Source organism: Malus domestica, chromosome 01 (assembly GCF_042453785.1).
Source record: "Malus domestica chromosome 01, GDT2T_hap1".
NCBI classification, from domain to species: Eukaryota; Viridiplantae; Streptophyta; class Magnoliopsida; order Rosales; family Rosaceae; genus Malus; species Malus domestica.
The window spans coordinates 14524551-14532114 of NC_091661.1; the positions used below are offsets into that span (position 1 = coordinate 14524551).

Below are 7564 nucleotides of genomic sequence, written 5' to 3' on the forward strand. Positions count from 1 at the left end.
CGAGCTGCAGCGTGTGAGCCAGCAGCTTGCGCCGTCTAAAAACCAAGAACACGACGCCGTTCTTAGCATCACCCCCAACCCACATCCTTGCCATTTCTCTGGAAATCATGACCTGCAGTCGTATTTTTTGGACTGAATCCTTCATCTTCGACGATGTTATTAGAAATTTCGGAAGAATTTCTTTGATTTTTCGAGGGATCCAATCCAATCCATATGGTTTTCGCACCCCGTCATTCAAAATAATTTTTCGTCCAAAAATCGAGGGTTCTAGTTAAACCCATGCCTCACCCCAATGGACTCGGCCCAGCTCTCGGCCCGCAACCGGACCCACCTGGGTTGCTCCCTTGGACTGCCTGCAGTAGCCCAACCCACTGCTGCTGCCCTCGCACTTGGCCCGTGAATAACAGCCCAGGTTTGGGCCTCTGTCACTTATGATTACATCATGCAGCCAATCACGTGAAAGAGGGCCTGCAGCCTCAGTTTCGGCCCCACCTCATCCCAACCCAGATTTTGGGCCTAGGCTTGTTTTGTTTTCACCAGCCCCGTGTAGGCTTTGGTCTAGTTTTGGACCACTAAAATTTCACCTCCTGATTTTAGGCATTGTTCATCGGGTTTATTATTTTTGCCCGTGTTTTTCCTTATTGGCCGGAAGTTCAATAACGAAAATTATCGATTCATTAATTATTGGTGTATGGCTTAAAGACCTATATGCATTTATCTGTTGCATATTTTTCTGTATATATTGCATTTGTTTGCAGGTATTATGAACCTGAAGTTCATAATTCTGAAATCAAAGTTTGGTAAAAGTGTCATAGAACCTGAAGTTTTTTAACGTGCTACACTTATGTTGGGACCCGAAGTTCTCCATGATTAATCCATTTAAACCAAACTATGTCCTGGTACCCAATCACAATCTTGTTCCGTCCATTTAACTAATTTTTGAACCGACGAACCATAACAAGTTTGATTTCACTAATTTGGAAGTTTCGATTTCACTATGAAGAGTTGCGAAACCATTGTAGCCAACTATGGTGTGGAAGAGCTGAATAAGCCTACACTATGATCTTCATTCAAAGACTTATATCTGAAACATTACAAATAGAAGTACCTCACTAATGAGGATTCCACGGCTCTTTGACTTGCTTATACAGACCGTTCCAATCATAAAAAGATAATCATTTGTCCGAAGCAAGACATAATTGAAACCTTTACGTTCATGAATTGGTACAATTATGAAGTTTATATCTGATCAAATTTCGACTGTAGAAGATTTTTCTTGTCCTTCCCTATCTCTAACTTGCTCCTGAAGCAGCAATGTAGAGAACGGAAGTCTTCTAAAATTCTCAGATCTAATTACTATCTCACATGTGGAAGAAATGTACCCTAGTGATTTAACTGGGATGCACCGAATAATATAGACCCATTTTCGGTTAGTGTCTACCCAATTTCAGTTAGAGTCTACCCATTTTCGGTTAGAAATGTACCCTAGTGCTTTAACTGGGTGGTACCCTGCTTTAAATGGGAAGCACCAACATGCATGCTCTACTTAGGCAGAGGTGCACCGAAAGGTATTATTCATATCATCTCTAGTTCAGAATAGAGTAATGTAACGTTTACTATATATTTGTATCATTATTTGTATCATCTCTCTAATAGAGATAAGACCCACCAACACATGTAGGTCTCATATTTATTAGAGAGATGATACAAATAATAGTATAAAGATGTGATAAGAGTATCATTTTTTTGTTCAGAATGTAGTCAACTTTTCCCAATATAACAGTGCTTGGTTAACAAAAAAAAAACATTGCTTGAACTATATTCTGTTAAATTAGAAAGTGTATGGGATTATGTCAGTTGACTAAGATAGTGTCCTCCTTTCTTACACCTAATTTTAATTGTCCTTTACTCGTATATTAGAGAAGTTGTATGTCTAATAAACAAAACTATTAAGTTGGAGAATATTCTGATCGTGTACTACACTGAACACCGAATAGTTCTTAAGCTAATCAGTTAAAACATAAGATGCCTAAAATATGAGGAAGACTTGCTTGACACGGTTACACAACCGCCATGATGAAAGATATTACCCTGTTTTTTGTCCTGAAAGGAAAAGTATATTAGTAGAACATTGTTCTTGTTATACTCTCAATAGAGATCTCTATAACATAGTTTAAAATAATTCAGTAGAAAAGTATCATAAATTGGTATTACTCTAAACTGAAACCTGAAATATATCAATACAAGTCCAAAGCTCAAATTGATCTAAACTATATGGTCCACTGTTCATACAAGTTTTTTCAATTAACAACATAAAAATAACTTACCAAATATCTAAGTAAGCTAACTCTTTCTATAAACGAAAACAACAGAAAGCACAAGAATTCCTGCTCTTAACCATGGACAAGAAAGAAATCAAACAAAAAAATTAAAAAGAAAAAGAAAAGGTTAATCGAGGCACATCACTACACAACGGCTGTGCGCGAATTTAGTAAAGCCTTCGAAGAGCTGGCTGACTGTGATGAATTATAGGTAGTGCAACTGCTAGACGAATACTGAGTTTGATCTTTTACTGATGATTCGGTGAGGTTAGACGTATAGGAGAACTTACACATACTCAATGCAGGTGCAAAGTACATTGGTACTGGCAACTTTAAAGGCAGGCTTGGCATGGGGGCCTCGAAATTGAGAACATTAATCACTTGCCTAATAGAAGGCCTAACGGTTGGATTAGAATGGCAACACCATATCCCTACTATCATCAAGCACTCAATTTGCTGCTCATCAAATTCCATATTCAATCTTTTATCAACGGCTTCAAGTATTTGGTCTTTTCCATATAGATCCCAAACCCACTCCACTAGCCTTACCCTGCTCGGTTCCTCCTTTGCTTCGACGGTCCTTCTTCCACAGCTAATTTCTAGGGCAACTACCCCAAAACTATAGACATCGGATTCTTTACTAGCCCTTCCATCCATCACACACTCTGGGGCTAGATACCCTATGGTGCCTGCTAATACAGTTGTTTGTGACCCCAAGCCATGGTCTACAAGCCTTGCAAGCCCAAAATCTCCAAGCTTGGCATTGAAATTTGAATCTAACATCACATTGCTTGACTTTATATCTCTATGCACCACACATTGTTCCCACTCCTCGTGAAGATATAAAAGTGCCGATGCTAAGCCAATGGCTATTTTGTGCCTCACTGTCCAAGTGAGATGGAGCTTCATTCCAAACAGATGGGAATCAAGGCTTCCATTTGGCATACGTTCGTAGACCAGAAGGAACTCACCTTGTTCATGACACCAACCAATGAGCTGCACCAAGTTTCTGTGTCTCAATTGACTGATGATCATCACTTCCGCTATGTACTCCTTTTTACCCTGCTTTGATCCTCTGGATACTCTCTTCACAGCCACTTATGTGTTTGATTCAGTTAGTAAACCCATGTAGACTCCTCCAAATCCTCCCTCTCTAAGCTTGCCTCCCTCGAAAAAGTTGTTTATTGCGTGACTTAGTTCACGGTAAGTGAACCTCCGAGGCCCAGTTCCCTTGTCAAATTCATCATCCATGGACATATCATATGCCTCATTTATCTTCTTAGCCCTTTTTCTCCAAGAGATGAACGAAAACAGACCTAACCCACAACTCAAAAGACCGAATCCCGCTCCTAAACTAACCCCAATTCTTATTTTTCTTTCTGCTTCATTATTACTACTGATCTCTAGGGTTGAACTAAATGACCAAGACAAAATGTTGTGTACTTCCACCCATGCACCCGTGGCAGCAGAAAAACCGACGCTTACTAACTCCAGCAAAACCTTGCTCAAATCAACTATATACGAAACACTAGAATCTCCAGTGCTGAACTTTGGATTTTTGGAATATGTTAAGAACACACTTAAATTATGGGAGGTAGAGTTATAACTTACCCATGCATTTCTTACTGATCCAATTTTCATGGTAGTTTTCCACGAAACGTTGGCTATTGAGATAATGGAGTTGACATTGATTCCTACGTGATTAGGACTTGGATCCCAACTATTTTGAAAACTGTCAAACTCCACATCAACAATTTGATTTTTGGTGGAGTTGAAGGAAGAATCGGAACTAAATAGAGCAAGGTATCCCCCAGTTGAATTTTTAGGGATTTTCGAATCAAATGGTGCAAGGAAGAAAGATATGCCGTCACCATACTACGTATCATTCAAGGCTTTTATGACAAAGGTGAAATGGGTTGTGAAGTCAGTGAGCCTCCCTGTGCTGGCATCATAAAGGTGCACGGGTTGAGCGAATGAAGCCCGACCAGCTCTTTCAGTCAGCGGACCATCAACTTGATTCTTTGTAAGTTGAATGTGTTAGGAATGTCGGTACTACAAGATAGAGAATGCTCAAGGTAAAGTAAAAAATGCACACCAAGAATTTATGTGGTTCGGCAATTTATGCCTGCGTCCACGAAACAAGGATCAATCTTCACTATATGAAAATGATGAGTACAACAAGAGTAGTCTTACCAAACCAAAGACAAGGCTTGATGGATACAAGAAAGTATGACACACATTTTCTATCACTCTAAACTTCACTCATAATGTGTAGTGGAACACTTTCACTCTCACTCTTGGAGTGGAACTCTAGCTTTGGACTTGATCCTTTGCTACTCACACTTGGTTCTTAATTGGTTACTTCGCTACGAAGGCACTTGAGAGATTTCCCAGTTTCCCTCTCCACCATGGCATGAAACTCCTAGAATGTCTGAAACACCTGGTCTTTGGATTTTAACAAAAACACCCAGACTTTTCGTGAAGCATCATCAATATAAGTAACAAAATATTTATTTCTTCCAAGTGACTCGACTTCCATGGGACCACACACATCTGAATAAACAAGATCTAACAAATTTCCTTTCTTTGTAGATGGAACAGAAAAACTAATTCTTCTTTGTTTTCCAAATAAATAATGCTCATAAGAGTTTAATGACGTACCTTTGGCAAAGGGAATGTGAGACTTCTTTGCCAAAACTTGTAGGCCTTTCTTGCTCATGTAGCCTAGCCTCTTATGCCACAAGTCTAGAGATGAGTCATCCACAGCATTCAACTCACCTTTCAAAACTTTGGTATTTGATCGGTACAACGTACAACAAAGTCGTGCTCTTGCTACCACCATTAAGCCTTTAGTAAGCTTCAATTTTTCTTTGCCAATATGGTGATAATAACCTTGTCGATCAAGGGTACCGATGGATATCAGATTGAGACGTATATCAGGAATATGTCTCACATCTTTCAACATCAACTGGCAGCCGAGATTAGTTCTTCGGCAAATATCACAAATTCCAAGAATTTTGGAATAGCTTTCATTCCCCATCTTCACTATGCCAAAGTCACCTTCTTTGTATGTACTAAAGAACTCCTGTTTGGACGTAGCATGGAAAGAAGCTCCATTGTCAAAGATCCATTCAATGTCTTTGTCAGAGTTGCCCATATGCAGACATTCACCAACAGACAATATTTCTGGTACATCACCACATATGACAGCAGTGGTATTGCCATTATCATCTTTCTTCTGATTGTTTCCTTCCTTTTGCTATCTTTTCCAAACTCGACAATTTTTCTTCATATGGCCTTCTTTGCCACAATGGTGGCATATACCCCTGAACCTTGACTTGGATCGGCTAGGACTCTTGCCATGACCTCTAGGCCCTCTACTCTTACTTCTTCCACGGTTCTCTGTGACAAATACTTGGCTGCTATATGTGCCAGAAGTCTTTCTCCTTGTTTCTTCATTAAGCATGTTATTTTTAACATTATCAAGAGTAAGAACACCATTAGAAGTAGAGTTACTTATACTCACCACAAAGGTTTCCCAACTTCTGGCAAGGATCCAAGAAATAAGAGTGTTTGTAGCTCGTCCTCGATTGTCATTTTCATAGTAGCCAACTGGTTGATGATATTTTGGAAATTGTTCAAGTGTTCTGCTACACTTAAACCATCCTTGTACTTCACATTGATGAGCTCTTTGATCAAGAAGGCTTTCTTGGTTGAGGTCTTCTTCTCGAACAAGGACTCAAGCTTGGTCCAAAACTCACGAGCATTGGTTTCATTAGACACATGGTGAAAAACACTATCGTCCACCCATTGTCTAATTGTGCCAATAACCTTGCGATTCATCTTCTTCCACTCGGCATCTGACATGCTCTCAGGCTTAGCGGCATCTCCTTCAATTGGTTCATGCAGATCCTTGCAATAGAGAATGTCCTTCATCCTTGGCTTCCATGTTACCCAATTGGAATTGGTGAGTTTGATCATAGTGCCACTTTATTCCATCTCGTAGTACGAGCCAACCGGGCTCTGATACCACTTGTTATGAATGTCGGTATTACAAGATAGAGAATGCTTAAGGTAAAGTAGAAAATGGACACTAAGAATTTATGTGGTTCTGCAATTTATGCCTACGTCCACGAAACAAGGATCAATCTTCACTATATGAAAATGATGAGTACAACAAGAGTAGTCTTACCAAGCCAAAGACAAGGCTTGATGGATACAAGAAAGAATGACACACACTTTCTATCACTCTAAACTTCACTCACAATGTGTAGTGGAACACTCTCACTCTCACTCTTGGAGTGGAACTCTAGCTTTGGACTTGATCCTTTGCTACTCACACTTGATTCTTAATTGGTTACTTTACTACAACATCAAACCCATATTTATAGGTGAGGGTTTGGCATTCTACTAGTTTCTAATGTAATCTTCAAACCTCTAGCATAGATAATTCTAGACTAGCCACAAAGTTGTAGCTTCTAGATCTTTCCATTTGCAACCAAGGAAGCTAGTACTCTCTAGCTTCTTCCATCAACTTAATACATGCTAGAATTGTCTAGCATGCTCCAGCCCCCTCACTTGCTTACTAGAATAATCTAGAACATTGATCATGGGCTGGACCAGACTCCTCTGGATGGGAAGGCATCACCTTGGAAGGTTATATCCTTTGTGTTTGTATCAAAAGTGGAGATGTTGAAGGAGAACGGCTTGACATTTTCGAGTAGTAAGAGGAAGAGAAAGAAGTGGAAGAGAAGACAGGGCAAAGTTTGTGTTTGGAGGTGGAAAATTAGATTGAAGAGAGCCATAGTTGAAGGGTCTGTATTCAGAAAGAAAAGCAGGAAGGGGGATGCATGCTTATATGGATGGAGATGCCTAGGTTGAGTTCAACTATATGCTTGTCCCGATTCAAGACTTGTTCTTATTATGTAGATAAATAACCAAGTCAATTCCATATAAGGATATTCTTCTCAACTGCTCTTGTTCAAATAGTACATCACAAATTATTGAAGCCAACATTTTTTGATCATATTTTCCTTACCATATGTTTGTACCATACTTGACTAATCTCGAAACTACCAAGCACCAGTCAAGGTGATACCGTCAAGGACCCAGAAGAGTTTCCCTCCAACCAAGAGGCCAATCACAGCGCAACACATGTTAACATCAAAAGGCCAATCACAGGGCGACACGTGTTAACATCAAAGGCCAATCACAGCATGACACGTGTCAAGGCCAGAACAAAG

At 39.8% G+C, this 7564-nt stretch overlaps 1 pseudogene; it reads right to left on the reverse strand.

The window, feature by feature from the left end:
* Positions 1-2465: 2465 nt before the first annotated feature.
* LOC103430785 (L-type lectin-domain containing receptor kinase IX.1-like) lies at positions 2466-7126 on the reverse strand (annotated as a pseudogene).
* Between the last annotated feature and the right edge of the window lie 438 nt (positions 7127-7564).